This window comes from Notothenia rossii, assembly GCF_949606895.1.
Source record: "Notothenia rossii genome assembly, chromosome: 11".
Taxonomy (NCBI): domain Eukaryota; kingdom Metazoa; phylum Chordata; class Actinopteri; order Perciformes; family Nototheniidae; genus Notothenia; species Notothenia rossii.
This window is the reverse complement of record NC_136910.1, coordinates 27,856,810-27,877,274: the sequence shown is the minus strand read 5'-3', so window position 1 is coordinate 27,877,274 and position 20,465 is coordinate 27,856,810. Positions and strand designations below refer to the sequence as shown.

The following is a 20,465-nucleotide window of genomic DNA, read 5'->3' as shown; positions in this document are numbered from 1 at the left end:
CCGACCTGAATTCAGCAAACTGGCTATGGCTCGGAAATGCAACTTCTCACACTGATTTGTCAGGTAGCTTCTATTTTCATTTATTTTGTAATGATGGGACGCTGCCTATGCTTGCATCTTTGTTAATCTCGGACTTCTAGGCCTCCTCTGCCTCTTACTGATCGCATTTGCTACCCTAGGCCTAGCATTGTTTTCTGGTATTTGTTGCCACCCAGCATTTTGGTGTTATAATACACAAATCTATATGGATTCATTAGAATAAAGTAGCTGTGGTATGGGGGGGCGGGCGTGGTTTAGCGGCAGGTTGTAAAGCAGGGGGCGGAGCGGCTAATTGCCTGGGATTGACGTAGCTGTCAAGTGGATTAGAATGATAGGAATGCGGTGGTATTTAACCACGTGTGTTTTTGTTCTCTCAGTAGGAGACTGGCGGACAGACGGAAAGACGAACGTTACGCCAGGACGAGAATCCAGACCCCTGCCAGTTATCATTTGCCCGTTGAGGGATTGTTCTGTTTTAGCCACCTCGGGAACCTTGTGTGAAATAAATATCCGTTTACCCGACTGCGTCTCGCTCTCCCTCCTTATATTCCGCAGCAGACCACAAATCTGCCACAGTAGCCTACATTACTATTTTGGTTGCCTATTTTACTACTACTACAATAATAATAACAATATCAATAATAATAATAATAATAATTTATTATTGCATGGTTGGTTGTACAATAACAATGGCATTTGTTCATTTTCATTGTCAGTCTTGTGGCCCTCGCCTTCAAGACATTTTACAATTGTGGCCCCCTTCCTAATCTAGTTGAATACCCCTGATGTAGAGAGAAGAGTTGCGACAGCGGAAGTCCAAAATGCTTGATTGTCACGTGGTTCAGAGAGACTCAGAAAGTTCCCGGAAGTTTGTGGCGGGCCATTTGAATCACGATTTGAATGCATTGATAACAGGATAGAAATGCAATTTTTGGTAGTTATTGGTCAATAAAGGTTTTGATTTGCAATATGTATACAACATATCGATATGTGTATGTAGTTACATCAATGTTTTTTGTTTTATTTAAGTAAAATGTGCTCATATTTGAGGATTAAGACAAAATAAGAAGTACTTTATTGATACCAATTGGGGAAATGTTTACGCTGCAGCAGCAAAAGACAAGGCATTGTACATTAGACAGTTAAAAGACTAGAATTAAACAATCGAAAATGTAAACATCTTAAATAGAAATAACATAGCATTACAAAAAGTAGAAAATATACATGGATAGTGTGAACAGCTATCTTACCTGTTAACATACATGTTCGGCTAACGTTGCCTTGGTTACAGAGCCTGTTGCTGTTTATTGCTTTTAATTCTTTAAAACAAATATTATCTTCTTAAACTTGTATGACTCAAGAACATCACATCCTTATTGATATATTTAGAGGGAGGGAAGGAAGGAAGGTTTCAAAAATTCTGATTAGAATAATTTCTACCATTTCTTTAATTCATGGTGTTTTCACTAATCCCCTGGTAATTGAGGACATAAGTCATCTAAATGACTAATGTAATCTTTATGACTTTCAGAAAGGACAGGAGACCGACAGGTGCCTATCAATGATTGTCAACTGACAGCACAATGAGTCAAAGCACAAGCAGCAACAGCATGATGATGTTAAATGTGTTGTTTTAGGAACATCCATGTAAATAAATGGAATTCAATAAACATTGAATAGCATGCGTGCAGTTTGTCTGTGCCTTTTCCTCTGTGTTGTCCTGGCATATAGTCTCCCCCATGGTTTGCTGTGCTGCTGGGGGATGCTCCAATCACTCAGAGAGGAGGAAAGAATGGCAGGCTCAAGTCAGCAGGAGCCTTTTAACTATCAGAAAAGACAACAGCAACAAAATATGTGAGGTAATCATATTTTTCACAAAACGAAGACCACACCATTGGGAAGCTTAATGTCTTTTTAATCAAAAATAAGGAACAGGGAGAGGCTTGCAAAACTCTGGGAGTTGAGACTCAGGCTCAGGGTGAGGGTCTCATTGCAGGTCTTCCGGCTCCATTGAATCCCCCTGGGGTTCTTGTGCTGAGAGAGGGAGACAAAGACAGGAGAAAGGGTTAGATACATCTAGCAAGCTATAGGATGGGAAATGGCTGACCTATTTTGAACTTACCTTGTATTTTCACTCTCACTTAAGTCCCTCTCCCTTTGCCATCAATCCAAAATCAGCTGAGCTGCAACATAATACAGAGAGGTATAATCAACAGAATCACAAGCACATAATATGACTCTGCTAAAAACACTCAACCATAAATTACGTTTTTGTTTACTTGTCTCAAATATCCACTCTAAATCCATATCAATAGCAATGTATCACAAAAATAGCTCTCTTCCTTATTAGTGTGTAACGTTAACTATATTATGCTAGCTTGAACTCCAAAATGGATATCCTCATTTCACCACCTCCACCCACTACAATCACACGCCCCAATGTTATATTTAACTCCCTCCACCCCGGATAAAAGCACGTTAAGAAGCCCTTTCTCTCTAATTCCACAACGTTGGACGGAATAAACATTAAGAGAACGGATTAATAGGCTGTTCATGGTTAACATGTGTTGCTAACTTTATCCGGTCCTAGCCTAATCTGTTTAGTTGTCCGGTTGAAAATTAACGCAAGCTCTATGCCCATTGTAGAACAGGACACAGAAGTCGGTCCAGGTTCTGGTCAACCCAAAATTGTGATAGACAGAGAAACATGTTTGTCATTCTGCCACCTCTAATGCTTACACAGGGTTCCTGAAGGTTTCGCCAACTCAAATTTAAGACTTTTTAAGACCTTTTTAAGACCACTTTGAATAGAATTTAAGACCTATTTCACGGCAATAAAGTATGAGGGAAAATTGCTATGAAAGAAGAAATACGTCCCATAATTACTTACAAAGTAAATGTATTCATGTTCAACATAAGAACAATGACTGAACATAACAGCATAACAATACACAAAACTGTGATGTGTGTGTGTGTGTGTGTGTGTGTGTGTGTGTGTGTGTGTGTGTGTGTGTGTGTGTGTGTGTGTGTGTGTGTGTGTGTGTGTGTGTGGGTGTGTGTGTGTGTGTGTGTGTGTGTGTGTGTGTGTGTTAGGGCTGTGCAATTAATCGTATTTTAATCGCAATTACGATTTTGGCCTGCCACAATTACGAAAACAACATAATCGAAAAAAACGATCATGATATTAATTATTGACCAACATAATCGTGATTATTGCCATAATCGAGCAGCCCTAGTGTGTGTGTGTGTGTGTGTGTGAGAGAGAGAGAGAGAGAGAGAGAGAGAGAGAGAGAGAGAGAGAGAGAGAGAAAGAGCGAGAGATAGAGAGAGAGAAACTATATTCAGAGCTCTGCTGCCTTGGCTACACTATTTCACCGTTGCTGTTATATGATTGGTGTTTAGCTACGGTATTTAGCGTCTACAGCACCTCCGCTTTTAGAGTTGACGTTGTAGACCCAAACGTCGCCCGGAGGTTCCACCAGTGTTGTTGCGGGAGCTGCTGCACTGGCTCACGCTCCACTAGCTAATGCTACATTAGCAAAACGAACGCAAATTTTATTTGCAAAAGGTGCAGCGGGCTTCAAACACGTTCCCCTCCACTGGTTTCAACCAAGCACTAAATTAGATGTTTTCCAACAAAATACGGTTGAACTGACACTTCCCCATATTAATTTGTAAGTAGATTCGAAGATACATGAGTTTCTGACTGCCGCTGGCTGAAGCTTGGTTGCTAGGTTATTAGCTGGGTGTTCTCCAATAAGGGGCCGGGGGAAACAAAGTTAGTGATTACTGGTTCCATGTTGATTTAATTCAATACAAATTGTTGGGGGGAACTGAAAAGCTATTACCGTACTGGTTACTTTGCAGCCCGGACATTTCCCCCAAAACACATTTAGACACGATCTCAACACAGAAGTACCTTTCAAATCCGATCATTTTTAAGACCTTCTAAATCATATTTAAGACCTTTCTTGTTTTTTTGGCCATATTTAAGACCTTTTTAAGGCCTTAAATTCATATTATCAAATTTAAGACTTTTTAAGACACCGCGGGAACCCTGTTACAGCAAGTAACCAATACCTCAGAAGGGTTCATGACGTTCATGTAGGCTACGGTTTGTTTGCTGTTTGCTTAAACTACCCCTATAGGTATGTTGCCGGCTAGCAAACTCAGGCATTGCAAACAATAACGTGATATCAGAAAACTAGAAATGTATAACTCACCTGACACTGTGGCGTGCTATTCTCTTTATTCGAGTCTGTCATGTCCTGTAATGTCAACGACGGATGTGTAATAAGTAGACCCTCCAGAAAAACGCGATTCTGCGATCGCAGAATTTAACGCATAATCAGCAAAATGGCGCAGATTTTTTAAAATGCCGCATATTTATCAAAAGGCCGCATAATCCCTGCATTTTTCCACACAAAGTTGAGAAGAAAAAAAAGTTAACTCGTCTTGACATGACGTCATCAGCTTGCGCATCACAGAATGTAAACAACACTGTATAGAGTGAACGTGTGGAGCTCACACGATATAGAAAACACCAAGATGAAAAAAACGAATCCATCTCATTTACCGACGAACATTTCTACTAAAGACCGGGCAAAAAGTGGGGGGAAACTATTCTGCACCCCGTGCAACGGTGTTGGAGCATAAGAGAAAATCGACGGTGACGACCCACTTTCATTCATTCAAAAATTCGAAAATGCTTTCTGCTGCTGCGGACAAGAAAGACATTCAACTCCCGTTCACCGAGGTATCAACCTCCAAAACCCTTTCGAGGGCTACAAGAAACGAGGTGAGTAGCCTACAAGATTGAAGCTGGTCAGATGACGAACGAGTAAATGAAAACAGAATGAGGCGGAGAAGTGTGTGTGTGTGTGTGTGGGGGGGGGGGGGGTGTGAGATTAAAATAGCCCAATTGCTTTTACAATAAATAAACATGGAATGTGTTTAATTGAATAGTAAAGGGGTTTAACGTTAGTGGCAGGTTGTGTGTGAGAGAGAATAAATAAGACAGCCCAACATTTAAAAAAATTGTTATTCTTTTTCCCCGCATATTTAGCATATTTCGCAACTTCCCGCATATTTCGCAACTTCCCGCAATTTCACTGCATAAAATCACATAAAAACCCCGCATGTTTAATCGCATAATAAAGGATTTTAGCCCGCATAATCAAGGAGTTTAGCCCGCATAATAAAGGATTTTTGCCCGCGTTTTTCTGGAGGTTCTAAATAAGAACGTCAACAGCCTAATGGCAACCGAAAATCCCTCTCTCATCTCAGATAGAAGATATGATTGGAGACGACCAGCCAATCAGAATTGACCTTCTCGAGTTCTCCGATTGGTTGGTTTTGTGGCACATTTGTAACGCTGTGACAACTTGAGCGAGCACAGGCGAAGCTGAGCGTGCACAGGGTGGAGAGGTCGAGCGAGCGGGGGAGAGAGAGCGCGTGCAGCGGTCTGTTTGCGCACGGAGTAGGAGTTTTATGAAAGAAAATATATTTCTCTGTGCTCAAAAATGTTCAAGTGTGCGCTCAATCGCATTTTCTAGGCTCAACATGTTTCATTGCGTGCTCAGGATAGAGGCACAAATATAAAGCCATATTCTTAAAGGTAAGAAGAAGTTTAAAGATTTATATTGCGGATATTATCAGTACATCTGATTCAAATTAACATGTGTATTAAAGGATGTCAGTGGATTATCCCTAAATTAGTAGATTTAGGGAACGTTTACAGATAACAGATAAAGCTAGGATACCGGATCAAGTTAGCAACACACGTTGAACAGCCTTTTAATTGTAAATTCCGTTCTCTTAATGTCATTTCGTCCAACGTTGTTGAATTAGAGAAGAGGGGCTTCTAAACAGGATTGTATGTGGGGGTGGAGGGAGTTAAATATTAGATAAATATAACTTTGGTGCGTGTAAGAGTGAGTGTTTTTAGCAGAGCCATATTGTGTCCTTGTGATTATGTTGATTATTACCTGTCTGTATAATGTTGCAGCTCAGCTGATTTTGGATTGATGTCAAAGGGAAGGGGACTTAAGTGAGAGTGAAAACACAAGGTAAGTTTAATACTACTGTTTTATATAAGTAAGTATACTAAACATGTATTCTATCACTGTATTATAAGTAATCTTGTTAGTAACCTACTGTATGGCAGGTGGAGGGGCAGTGATGTTACAGGTGGAGGAGCAAGACTGCAAACTCACAAGACAGAGAAATCAAAGTTTGTTCTCCAGAGAAGAGGTTGATTTCACTTCATTTATTTCATATTTTCTAAAGATGTGGAAATGGCAAAAAATAATAATTGAGAGCTGTAACCAAGACAACTGTAACAACATGAGTAGAGAGCCACCAAGGTTTTTCAAGTTCCTCTCTTACTCCATTTTGCCAACCCAAACTTCCAGGTACATGACGGGAAACCTTGCTTGTTTTTGTTGTTTGCGCTCCTCTGGCTGGGTGCTGGCAGGTGGAGGGCAGTGATGTTGGCAGGTGGAGGGACAGTGATGTTACGGGTGGAGGGGCAGTGATGTTAGCTGTTACACACCAGGTTCAAACTTAACACATTGCATCCTTCTTTGCAGTGTGCTTATTCCTGGAAGGGGAATCTGCAATTCCTGCAGAGTTTTGTAACCCGTTGGTCTGCACGCAAAGCGAATTTTTAAAGTTTTCTTAATTGTCTCATTGCTCCATTTCATCCCCTTTGTGGTGAGTCTGCCTAATGCCTTAAGTTGGTCTTTTGAAAACATTTTCTTATATTTGTTGTACCAAATTTTCATTGTTTTCTTGAGAGCTGCATTTTCCTTCCTGATTTTTCTTAGGGCAGACTTTGCTTTTTTGGTGATTCCTTCTTGGCTCTTTAATTTTCTCTTAATTTTTTTTAATAGATCTGTTTGACTGGCTGCTGGTTCCCTCGTATGCTGACTTGCTGCTGGTTCCCTTGTATGCTGACTGGCTGCTGGTTCCCTCGTATGCTGACTGGCTGCTGGTTCCCTTGTATGCTGACTGGCTGCTGGTTCCCTTGTATGCTGACTGGCCTCTGGTTCCCATGTATGCTGACTGGCTGCTGGTTCCCTCGTATGCTGACTGGCTGCTGGTTCCCTCGTATGCTGACTGGCTGCTGGTTCCCTCGTATGCTGACTGGCTGCTGGTTCCCTCGTATGCTAACTGGCTGCTGGTTCCCTCGTATGCTGACTGGCTGCTGGTTCCCTTGTATGCTGACTGGCTGCTGGTTCCCTCGTATGCTGACTGGCTGCTGGTTCCCTCGTATGCTGACTGGCTGCTGGCTGAGTGGGTGGTGTCCACCCTCCCTGTCTCTCCTCACTAGCCATGTCATCTCTTTCTTCACCCTCACTTTCCTTTCTCTCAGTCTCCTCATCCCTTCTTCCCTCAATCTTTGAGACTAATGTAAGTAGAAGACATGGCACTGTAGATTTTCGAACATTTAAAATATTATACCACTTCAAAATAAGAAATATGACTTTTGTTACTAAGAGTTCATACTTATTATACCTGTGTCACCTTTCACACTATAGCTGTGATCATGAACTATGGGCTTTGTAGATACAGGTCCCGGGGTGAATCGTGGTGCAGGGGCCTTCTCTTTTTGACTACAGGGCGATGCACGAAGATGGTGCGTATAGCCTCTGCTCTCAGCCTAGTCTTGCCCTTTGTTGTCTTGACAAACTGGTCTGCATCAAAATGTGCCTGCGGAGTGACTTGAGGTTACTTCACACACAGAACAACTCAGTTTTGTCTGCCCACATACATATTCCATAGTGGTTGAATACACAGTATTAGGAAACACTTTATACTTACTGGACATATTATACTCATTACATACTGTATATAAAATATGACCAAGAATGTGAGACAACTTTATAGAAATTCATATCACATCTGTTACTGATGCCATTTGTCATACTTTGTTAAACTCACAAATAATAAAGTTCCATAACTTCAGTTGTGAACAAAGACCACACCTTATCTCCCCAAGGCAATTTCCCATCCAATAGGTGTGCTATATAGGTGTGTATAACCCTTTCTCCTGTCTGTTACTCCCTCTTTCAGCACAAGAACCAGAGGGGGATTCAATGGAGCCTGAATACCTGCACTGAGACCCTCACCCTGCACCCTGAGTCTCAACTCTGTGTTTTCAAGCCTTTCCCTGTTTTTTTGTATTAAACAAAACATTAAGCTTTCCCAATGTTGTGGTTTTCGTTTTGTGAAAAAGTGCAAATGCAGTGTTTGTATATAATTACCTCACATATTTTTTTGCTGTTGGTCGTGAAATTGCTCCTAGTGACTTGAGTCAGCCATTTTTTCCTGCGCTCTGTGTCAGTGGGGAAGCTGTACATTCGTACTCCTTTCTCTGAGCGATTTGAGCATCCCCAGGCAGCACAGCAAACCATGGTGGCGACTAGGAGGCAGCACAGCAAACCTGGACAACACGGAGGAAAAAGGCACAGACAAACTGCATGATATGCTATTCAATGTTTATTGAATTCCATGTATTTGCAATGGATGTTTCTAAAACAACACATTTAACATCATCATCATGCTGCTGCTGCTGCTGCTGCTAGTCCTTTGATAGTCACCTGTCGGTCTCCTGTCCTTTCTGAAAGCCATAAAGATGACATTAGTCATTTAGATAACTTGTGTCCTCAATTACCATGGGATTACTGAAACTACCATGAATTTAAGAAAATAGTAGAAATGAATCTAATCTGAATTTTGAAGCATTCCTTTAGATCCCCTCCCTCTAAATATATCAATAAACATTAGAAAGTGATGCTCCTGACTACCATACAAGTTTAAGAAGATAATATTGGTTTTAAAGAATTCAAAGCTATAAACCGCAACAGGCTCTTTAACCAAGGCACTGTTAGCCTAACATGTAAACTAGTTGTTCACACTAATCCTAATATTATCACTTAATATTAGCAAATTCTATTTTATTTTTTAAAACATATTGATGTAAATACATACACATATCGATTTGTTGTATAAATATTGCAAATCAAAACCTTTATTCACTAATAATTACCAAAAATCGAAGTTCTATCTCCTGTTATCAATGCATTAACATTGCCCGCCAATAATTTCCGGGGAACAATCCTCGTCTGCATGAACCACGTGACGATAACCTTTTTTGGACTTCCGCTGTCGTAACTCTTCTATCTATCTGGCGCTGGGCCCAGCTATAGTAACTGAACAATTGACCAATCATATCTTCCCTCTAAATGGGAGGGTGTTATTATCGCGGACTTTATGACAAGTTCCGCCCGCTGTGAAACTTTTCTTGTTTCCATAGCAACAACAACTTCCTGTCAACAGCGTTAACTTGCCTTCAAAATAAAAGCATGCCAAATTACACTGAAGACATACAACGGCAACGAAAGTAACAAACACAATGCAATATCCTTTTCAATTTCAAAGAACACAAATAGGGTTATTTACAGGTGTTGTTTTGTGTGGTAGAGGGTCGCTTTCATTGATGCGTTTTACACCCCGGGCCATTGTTTTGGTATTCCGCTGAAGTATACGCTGTGACGTAATAACTCGAGGGAAGGGGTGGGAGTCAGAGGGCCTAGGTATAAAAGTCACGGCTCGCCACTGCTTTTGACATACTATACTAGTACTTTTAAAATAAATGTTCGGACATTCTACACTGTGACAATTTTTTTATTAAATATATGAAATACTATACTATGACTAGGATTATTAGGCCTCTCTGAAGAACCAGCACCTTACCGTGGTAGAGACGTTTGTGTGCCCTGATGAACCTGGGGGCTGTGTTGTCTGGAACCTTGTGTTCCTGGTAGGGTCTCCCATGGCAAATTGGTCTCAGGCAAGGGGCCAGACTAAGATTGGTTCACAAGACCTCATGAAAGACGACACACGAAGTGAGGATACCCGGCCCGGAGGAAGCCCGGGGTCCCCTTCTGGAGCCAGGCCCAGAACGAGGACTCGTCGGCGAGCGTCTGGTGGCCGGGCTTGCCACGGGGCCCGGCAGGGCACAGCCCGAAAAAGCGACGTGGGCAACACCTCCGCTTCTCCGTCCCGCGGGCCCACCACCTACGGGAAACAGCGATGGGGTCGGGTGCGCTGCCAGAAGGGTGGCAGTGAAGGCAGAGGGTCTCGACGGACCAGACCCGGGCGACAGAAGCTGGCTTTGGGGACGTGGAACGTCACCTCTCTGGGGGGGAAGGAGTCGAAGCTTGTGCGGGAGGTGGAGCGTTACCAGTTGGATCTGGTTGGGCTCACCTCTACGCACAGCGTCGGCTCTGGAACCTTACTTCTGGATAGGGGTTGGACTCTATTCTTCTCCGGAGTTGCTCAAGGTGTGAGGCGCCGGGCGGGTGTGGGGATACTCACAAGTCCCCGGTTGGGTGCTTCGTTGTTGGAGTCTACCCCAGTGGACGAGAGGATTGCCTCCCTACGCCTGCGGGTTATGGGGGGGAAAACTCTGACTGTTGTGTGTGCTTATGCACCCAACAGCAGTTCAGAGTACACAGCCTTCTTGGAGACCCTGGAAAGAGTCCTGTATGGGGCTCCTGAAGGGGACTCTTTAATCTTGCTGGGAGACTTCAACGCACATGTGGGCAATGATGGAGACACTTGGAGGGGAGTGATTGGGAGGAACGGCCCCCCTGATCTGAACCGGAGTGGTGGTTTGTTACTGGACTTCTGTGCTAGTCATGGATTGGCCATAACAAACACCATGTTTGAACATAAGGATGCTCATAAGTGTACGAGGTACCAGAGCACCCTAGGCAGAAGGTCCATGATCGATTTCGTTATCGTATCGTCGGACCTGAGGCCGTATGTTTTGGACACTCGGGTAAAGAGAGGGGCGGAGTTATCAACTGATCACCATCTGGTGGTGAGTTGGGTTGAGTGGCGGGGGAAGCCTCTGGATAGACCTGGTAAGCCCAAACGTGTAGTTCGGGTGAACTGGGAACGTCTGGAGGAGGCCCAAGTTCAGGAGGCCTTCAACTCACACCTCCGGCGGAGCTTTTCGGGCATTCTTGTGGAGGTTGGGGACATTGAACCAGAGTGGTCGGTGTTTAAAGCCTCTATTGCCGAAGCCGCGGCGGGGAGCTGTGGTCTCAAGGTCCTAGGTGCCTCAAGGGGCGGTAACCCTCGAACCTCCTGGTGGACACCGGTGGTAAGAACCATGCTGGGGGGTCTCCAGGCAACAAAATGTATCCGAGCCAAAGTGCACATACAGCGGATGAATTCCTCCATGAAGTTACACAGCCGTTTTTTTTCTGAGTCCTCTCAAAAACCGGGTTTCCGATTTCGTGCAGAAGGTAGCTTGTAAAACATGAACGGTTTTTAACAACGGAGGAGGGGAAGTCTGGATTCCCCTCTCCGTTGTACCTTGCAACGGGGGAGGGGAAAAGTGTTCGGCGCTTCGTCCCGAAGCGCCGAACACTTTTCCCCTTCTCCAATTTTCAGATCCCCTCTCCCATGTAATTTTAAAAGTTCATTTTTTGATTATTTTAACATATAATTGACCGTTTTCTTTCATTTTTTTTTCATTCCACGGGTGGGGGCCTATGGCAGGCTGCCTATGAGCTCCCAAATTTGGCCCGGATCATCCGGGATTTGTGGGATAAGCTCCATAAACTGACAAAGTCATCCAAACATGTCGCTTTTATAGCCCAAAGATATATCATGCAAATACATTAAAATAGTAAAAGGTACGATTGTGCTCGGCATCAACCGGAATTTGATTTATATAGCCCCCAAAAAATGATTAAAAATCGTTTTCGTGGGGAAAAGTGTTAAAACGCCTGATTAAAGCATTTGCGGGACACCAGCGAGCTCCAGACTATGTGCATTGTGTCGGGGACCCTGGAGAACGATAAGACCCATCATTTAAATACAAAAAACACCATTAAAAGTCACTTTTAGGGGCAAAAAACAGCCTCTGTCCACTTCGTTAACAAACTGATGGGGAAATGGACAAAATCGTGATTAAAGCATTTTGCGGGACCCCAGCGAGCTCCAGACTAGTTTCATTGTGTCGGGGACCCTGGAGAACGATAAGACCCATCATTTAAATACAAAAAACACCATTAAAAGTCACTTTTAGGGGCAAAAAACAGCCTCTGTCCACTTCGTTAACAAACTGATGGGGAAATGGACAAAATCGTGATTAAAGCATTTTGCGGGACCCCAGCGAGCTCCAGACTAGTTTCATTGTGTCGGGGACCCTGGAGAACGATAAGACCCATCATTTAAATACAAAAAACACCATTAAAAGTCACTTTTAGGGGCAAAAAACAGCCTCTGTCCACTTCGTTAACAAACTGATGGGCAAATGGACAAAAGTGTGATTAAAGCATTTGCGGGACCCCAGCGAGCTCCAGACTAGTTGCATTGTCTTGGGGACCCTCCACAAGGATAAGACCCATCATTTAAATACAAAAAACACCATTAAAAGTCACTTTTAGGGGCAAAAAACAGCCTCTGTCCACTTCGTTAACAAACTGATGGGCAAATGGACAAAAGTGTGATTAAAGCATTTGCGGGACCCCAGCGAGCTCCAGACTAGTTGCATTGTCTTGGGGACCCTCCACAAGGATAAGACCCATCATTTAAATACAAAAAACACCATTAAAAGTCACTTTTAAGGGCAAAAAACAGCCTCTGTCCACTTCGTTAACAAACTGATGGGGAAATGGACAAAATCGTGATTAAAGCATTTTGCGGGACCCCAGCGAGCTCCAGACTAGTTGCATTGTGTCGGGGACCCTCCGCAATGATAAGACCAATCATTTAAATACAAAAAACACCATTAAAAGTCACTTTTAGGGGCGAAAAACAGCCTCTGTCCACTTCGTTAACAAACTGATAGGCAAATGGACAGAAGGGGGAACACGGCCCAGCCGCTGCTCCGCTGCTCCAGACTATGTGCATTGTGTCGGGGAGCCAGGTCAAACCCCTCCATGCACACCGCCAGAACCAGAACCTCACGACCCTGGTGACCTTAAAGGTGTTTGTCTTTGTTTGTTTTTGTACTCCACATAGACAGGCAGGTGTTCAGCACCGCGGGCCCGCTGCTGCTGCTGCTGGAAGGTGGAACACTTTGAGTCTTTTTATTTTCTCTTTTCTCCCTGCTCCTGCACACACCTTTTGTTCCCCTCCTCTGCCTTACACATCCTCCCACGCTCGAGCACTCCTCACTCGGACTAAACCCCTCCATGCACACCGCCAGAACCAGAACCTCACGACCCTGGTGACCTTAAAGGTGTTGTCTTTGTTTGTTTTTGTATTCCACATAGACAGGCTGGGGTTCAGCACCACGCACAGAGCCTACCCGCTACCTCCAGGGCGCATCACCACATTTTACAAGCCAGGAAAGGTGCATGGATCCTGGGTAAACATTGATTAAGTGTTTTTAAATGTGTGGAACAGTGTTTTGTCACTTTCAAAACTCTCCTGTCATTGACCGGAGAATTTGGGTCGATGTTGTATTCAATCTGGCCATTAATATTCCAGTGAGACGAAGTACGTACATTGACCGGAGTGATCCCATGTTAATGTTGTCCAAATACCGGAACATTCCCTAACCTTCCTCCACACTCTGAAAAAGTCAGAGTTATTTTTTGGAGAACCATCAAAAATGGGTGAAAATGAAAAAATGTATCCGAGAATAGTGCCCCATAAGGCGGGTAAAGTCCCCTGTCAACTCCCCTCACCTTCCTCCACACTCTGAAAAAGTCAGAGTTATTTTTTGGAGAACCATCAAAAATGGGTGAAAATGAAAAAATGTATCCGAGAATAGTGCCCCATAAGGCGGGTAAAGTCCCCTGTCAACTCCCCTCACCTTCCTCCACACTCTGAAAAAGTCAGAGTTATTTTTTGGAGAACCATCAAAAATAGGTGAAAATGAAAAAATGTATCGGAGAATAGTGCCCCATAAGGCGGGTAAAGTCCCCTGTCAACTCCCCTCACCTTCCTCCACACTTTGAAAAAGTCAGAGTTATTTTTTGGAGAACCATCAAAAATGGGTGAAAATGAAAAAATGTATCCGAGAATAGTGCCCCATAAGGCGGGTAAAGTCCCCTGTCAACTCCCCTCACCTTCCTCCACACTCTGAAAAAGTCAGAGTTATTTTTTGGAGAACCATCAAAAATGGGTGAAAATGAAAAAATGTATCCGAGAATAGTGCCCCATAAGGCGGGTAAAGTCCCCTGTCAACTCCCCTCACCTTCCTCCACACTCTGAAAAAGTCAGAGTTATTTTTTGGAGAACCATCAAAAATGGGTGAAAATGAAAAATTGTATCCGAGAATAGTGCCCCATAAGGCGGGTAAAGTCCCCTGTCAACTCCCCTCACATTCCTCCACACTCTGAAAAAGTCAGAGTTATTTTTTGGAGAACCATCAAAAAGGGCTAAAAGTGTTGAAATGTATCCGAGAATACTGCCCCATAAGGCGGATAAAGTCCCCTGTCAACTCCCCTCACCTTCCTCCAGAGCCCAGTTCAAAAACTTTAAGTTTGGTGAGGGGAGTTGACAGGGGACTTTACCCGCCTTATGGGGCACTATTCTCGGATACATTTTTTCATTTTCACCCATTTTTGATGGTTCTCCAAAAAATAACTCTGACTTTTTCAGAGTGTGGAGGAAGGTGAGGGGAGTTGACAGGGGACTTTACCCGCCTTATGGGGCACTATTCTCGGATACATTTTTTCATTTTCACCCATTTTTGATGGTTCTCCAAAAAATAACTCTGACTTTTTCAAAGTGTGGAGGAAGGTGAGGGGAGTTGACAGGGGACTTAACCCGCCTTATGGGGCACTATTCTCGGATACATTTTTTCATTTTCACCCATTTTTGATGGTTCTCCAAAAAATAACTCTGACTTTTTCAGAGTGTGGAGGAAGGTGAGGGGAGTTGACAGGGGACTTTACCCGCCTTATGGGGCACTATTCTCGGATACATTTTTTCATTTTCACCCATTTTTGATGGTTCTCCAAAAAATAACTCTGACTTTTTCAGAGTGTGGAGGAAGGTGAGGGGAGTTGACAGGGGACTTTACCCGCCTTATGGGGCACTATTCTCGGATACATTTTTTCATTTTCACCCATTTTTGATGGTTCTCCAAAAAATAACTCTGACTTTTTCAGAGTGTGGAGGAAGGTGAGGGGAGTTGACAGGGGACTTTACCCGCCTTATGGGGCACTATTCTCGGATACATTTTTTCATTTTCACCCATTTTTGATGGTTCTCCAAAAAATAACTCTGACTTTTTCAGAGTGTGGAGGAAGGTGAGGGGAGTTGACAGGGGACTTTACCCGCCTTATGGGGCACTATTCTCGGATACATTTTTTCATTTTCACCCATTTTTGATGGTTCTCCAAAAAATAACTCTGACTTTTTCAGAGTGTGGAGGAAGGTGAGGGGAGTTGACAAGGGACTTTACCCGCCTTATGGGGCACTATTCTCGGATACATTTTTTCATTTTCACCCATTTTTGATGGAACTCCAAAAAGACAAGTTAGTCTTTTTTCTTCCCCCTTCCTCTTCTGATTTCTCACTGATCGAATGGCAAACGCGACCCGCCATCGGAGGGCCTCCGCCGGCCCGGCCTCGTGCCGGTGCTCTGGCGGTCGGTTCCTCCGAACTGCGGGTTCGACTCTGATGGCCGGGAGGGACGAGGGAAACGTCGGGGGGGTCTGCTGGAGGCTCCTGCTGGAGTCTTGCGTTCACTGGGACCTGGCTCGAAAAACTCGAAACCCTGACTCCAGTGCGGTGTTGCGGCCATGCGCCTCCGGGTACCAGACTCCCCTGCCTCCTCCGTGTTGCGTGGGCTGCGTGGGGGTAACCCTGCGTGTCCGTTACCCTGCGTGTCTCTTACCTCCCAGGCCGACCGATATGAAGCGTTTCCAAGACGAACCGTCTGACTCAGGGGTCCCACCACAGGTTCCGTAGCGGGGTGGAAGTTCCACCTCCCCTCTTTGCCGCGGAATGCAAAACAAACACCTGTTTCTCTCATCCTCCACTGTGGCATAGCGGCCTTAGTCGGCTGCGGCATTCAGCAATTGGCCTTGCTCCGGGCACAGGACCCTACTTCATCAAACTACCTATTTGCTTGTCTGCAAAGACATTGATCGAATGGCAAACGTGACCCGCCATCGGAAGGCCTCCGCCGGCCCGGCTTCGTGCCGGTGCTCTGGCGGTCGTTTCTTCCAAACTGCGGGTTTGACTCTGCTCCTGGGAGCACATATGCTTGTCTGCAAAGAGGGACATGCCTGGTCCCGCCCAGGTGTTCTTCTACGGCTAGTGTCCAGCCAGCTGCGGTATCATCAAATTTGACCCGCCATCGGAGGGCCTCCTCCCCCGGGTCCAGCTTCCGGTGCTTGGCGGTCGGTTCCTCCAAACTGTGGGATTGACTCTGCTCCTGGGAGCACATATGCTTGTCTGCAAAGAGGGACATGCCTGGTCCCGCCCAGGTGTTCTTCTACGGCTAGTGTCCAGCCAGCTGCGGTATCATCAACTTTGACCCGCCATCGGAGGGCCTCCTCCCCGGGTCCAGCTTCCGGTGCTTGGCGGTCGGTTCCTCCAAACTGTGGGATTGACTCTGCTCCTGGGAGCACATATGCTTGTCTGCAAAGAGGGACATGCCTGGTCCCGCCCAGGTGTTCTTCTACGGCTAGTGTCCAGCCAGCTGCGGTATCATCAAATTTGACCCGCCATCGGAGGGCCTCCTCCCCCGGGTCCAGCTTCCGGTGCTTGGCGGTCGGTTCCTCCAAACTGTGGGATTGACTCTGCTCCTGGGAGCGCATATGCTTGTCTGCAAAGAGGGACATGCCTGGTCCCGCCCAGGTGTTCTTCTACGGCTAGTGTCCAGCCAGCTGCGGTATCATCAACTTTGACCCGCCATCGGAGGGCCTCCTCCCCCGGGTCCAGCTTCCGGTGCTTGGCGGTCGGTTCCTCCAAACTGTGGGATTGACTCTGCTCCTGGGAGCACATATGCTTGTCTGCAAAGAGGGACATGCCTGGTCCCGCCCAGGTGTTCTTCTACGGCTAGTGTCCAGCCAGCTGCGGTATCATCAAATTTGACCCGCCATCGGAGGGCCTCCTCCCCCGGGTCCAGCTTCCGGTGCTTGGCGGTCGGTTCATCCAAACTACGGGTAATCCTGGAGCGGACATAAACAAATAATGATATTTTACAGGACATGATGGATATGTGTTTTTTCCAGGCTTTTTGGAAATAAACCAAATGTGATTTTGCAGTGCATGATATAGCTCATTTTACCCATGTGATGTTGTGCAGTACATTACTGAGCTCATTTAACGATATGGTCTACCAGGTGAAGTGGGATGCTGCCATTTCCCAACTGGTCTCCGGAGGAATATAAGGAGAGTTGACAGGGGACTCTGCCCAGTGCTCATGAACCAAATGAGGGGTGTGTTAGAGGGGAAAGGCTCTGGCTGTTTCTGCAGCCTCTGCATCTACCTTCTCTCCCCACCCCGATACCAGCGCGTGCCTGCTGTAAAAGGCAGGTGCACGGGCTCTCACTTCCACTAACTCTGAGCCTGGCTCCCGAGCAGCACGTTCTCCCCGGCAGTCCGCCAGCAGATGAAAAACACCCACCTCTCCGCCTCTTCCGAGGTACGAGGGAACCGCGCGGGGGGGTCTGCTGGAGGTTCCTGCCGGGTGCTCCGTACTGCGTTTCACCGGGACCTGGCACGAAAAACTCGGAACTCTGACTCCAGTGCGGTGTGGCGGTCTCGCCCTGGCCGTCCACCGTGCGCCTCCAGGTACCTGACTCCCCTGCCTCCTCCGGGGGCAGGTGCGAGGGGTTCAATGCCTCCTCCCCCCGCTGCGGCGAAAGCCGGAGCGGGACGGAGCGCCCGGAGGTACTGTTACCCCCACGTTTTGTACCCAAAACTGTCTTGTGAGTTCGTGGCAGAACCATGAAACAAAAAACAATCAATGTATCGGACCCATCGCCAGTCGCGTTGGTGCGGAGGTGGGACCATTTTAACCAGGTGGTAACCCAAGTCCTCCCCTTGGTCCGTGTTCCCTGCATTGAAGCATCGGACCCATGGTTGCAATCAGCAGTTGGCTAACGCATATAAACGGAGAAACAGAAAACCATTTAAATAGAATTCATTGTGTGTGTTTTTGGAAGGATGTTGACCGAATGCCCGGTGTGCAGCCTCCGCTATCTGGCTTTGAATAAGCACCTTAAGCACAAACATGCAGTGCGGAACCTGGATGAAAGAGGCATCATTCTTAAAATGGCCAGTGGTAGAATAAATGTTCGGACCAAACCCTGTCCCATCACAGGGTGTTCGTATGCTGGGAGGAAACTACACCGTCATGTAACTCGTGACCACCCTGAGTTCTCCCGAGATGAGGCACATCAGGTCATGGCAAGGCTGAAGCATAGTGTGGCCCTGCAGTTGCTCCATGACCTCCGAGAGACTAATCCCATCATTGGAATGGCTACATCATTGGATATAGACAATGAGGAGGAATACCCGGTGCACCCTCCACCCTTCTCCCCACATACCGAGTGTGACGAAGAGGACTGCATGCAGGTGAGGCTGGACAATGTGGCATTGAGGGCTCAGAAGGATGCCCTCATTGATGAGGTGAAGACCCTGCGCTCCAGGCTAAAACAGGGTCTAAAACCCAGGAAGCAGAATGCCACTGCTGCTCTGCTTGAGGAAGACGAAGAATGTATACGATTTAAGGGCGTAGCAATCCCAAGTACCCCCGACATGAACTCAGTAGCCTCCGGCAGCAATACCCCTCTCAAGACCCCGGTGAAGACTGTCATGCGGTCCATAGAAGCCTCTGCGAGTGAGACCCCCCTCAAGTCTGTGATGCGGTCCCCAGAAGCCTCCGGAAGCAAGACCCCGGTGAAGACTGTCATGCGGTCCGACAAAGCCTCCGGTAGTGAGACCCCGGTGAAGACTGTCATGCGGTCCCCAGAAGCCTCCGGAAGCAAGACCCCGGTGAAGACTGTCATGCGGTCCGACAAAGCCTCCGGTAGAGAGACCCCTCTCAAGTCTGTGATGCGGTCCCCAGAAGCCTCCGGAAGCAAGACCCCAGTGAAGACTGTCATGTGGTCCCCAGAAGCCTCCGGTAGTGAGACCCCAGTGAAGACTGTCATGCGGTCCATAGAAGCCTCTGCGAGTGAGATCCCTCTCAAGTCTGTGATGCGGTCCCCAGAAGCCTCCGGAAGCAAGACCCCGATGCAGACTGTCATGCGGTCCGTAGAAGCCTCCTGTAGTGAGACCCCTGTATGCCAGAAGACCCGTGCGTCTGTCTCCAATAAGCTGAAAGCTAATCTGGCTAAGGACTGGCCCTCTTCCCAAAATCAATGGTGCACTGGGAAGGGACTGCGGAATACCATGCGTGAAATCACGTTGCCTAAAAGCATGGAGACGTACATTCAGACATACAGAGGTCATTGTGAGGGTCTTGCACCGACAGTAAAACGGAAAGAGAATTGCATCTCCAATGTCAGCCGGATAAAGAACTTCATAGTATTCATGGCCCATGGTTTTGACCGGCTGTCAGACTGGCTGTTTCTAAAAGACACAAAGAGGGTCCGTGGCTGGAGCAAGTATATTTCAGAGTCGGGCCGGACAGTCACAACATCGCTGTTGTTCCTGAAGACTGTGAACCATTTCCTGAGGTACTTGTCTGCATCAAAGCTCCGGGGGTGCAGGCTCACCCAGTCTGATATGACCCACATCATCAGAGAGGTGAAAGCCAACATTAACGATTTGAAAAAGTCTGTCACTCTCCACCAGTTTAAGGTGAAGAGGGACAAGCTGGATCGTCTGCCGAGCCAGGCGGAGCTTCTCGCCGCCATGGCGGCCGCTGAGAAGCGCATCCCTGATCTCCTTGACCTGATGGCTAGCAATCCGACCTCAATCACCCAGTACCTGCTATATGGCTATCTAACCCTCCATTGGAGCCTCCTGTATGGCCACCGTCCGGGTGTGTATGCAAACATGACCAACACGGAGGTCTTTGAGGCGGACAGAAGGGGCACTGCTGAGGGCTACATCATCCACGTGCAGGATCACAAGACTGCCAAGACATTTGGTGAAGCACAGCTGGTGCTTACAATAAAGGAGTTTAGCTGGGTCATGCGGTGGATGGGGATAAAAGAGGGCTTGTCGGGTCCTCAGAATGAATTCTTCCTTTTCACATCGGGGAAGCAGGCTTCCAAGAACCTGAACGCTCACTTGAAGAGGGCTTGGGCTGATGCTGGGCTAGAAACAGCCATCACCTTCACCATCTTGCGCACTGCCCTGGCTGACAATATCAAGCATCACCAAGATCCAGAAAGCAGGTCGATTCTGGCTAGGTTTATGTGCCACGACGTAAGCACTGCAGACCGGTTCTACGCGAATACGCCTGGAATAAAGGAGGC

At 46.3% G+C, this 20,465-nt stretch overlaps 1 long non-coding RNA gene across 1 annotated transcript; it reads left to right on the top strand.

Annotated features, from left to right (window-relative positions):
• Window positions 1-7,188: 7,188 nt before the first annotated feature.
• Window positions 7,189-8,246, top strand: LOC307023513. The gene is made up of 2 exons (XR_013803726.1): window positions 7,189-7,678; window positions 8,116-8,246. It is a non-coding gene; the product is annotated as an uncharacterized lncRNA (long non-coding RNA).
• Window positions 8,247-20,465: the final 12,219 nt, after the last annotated feature.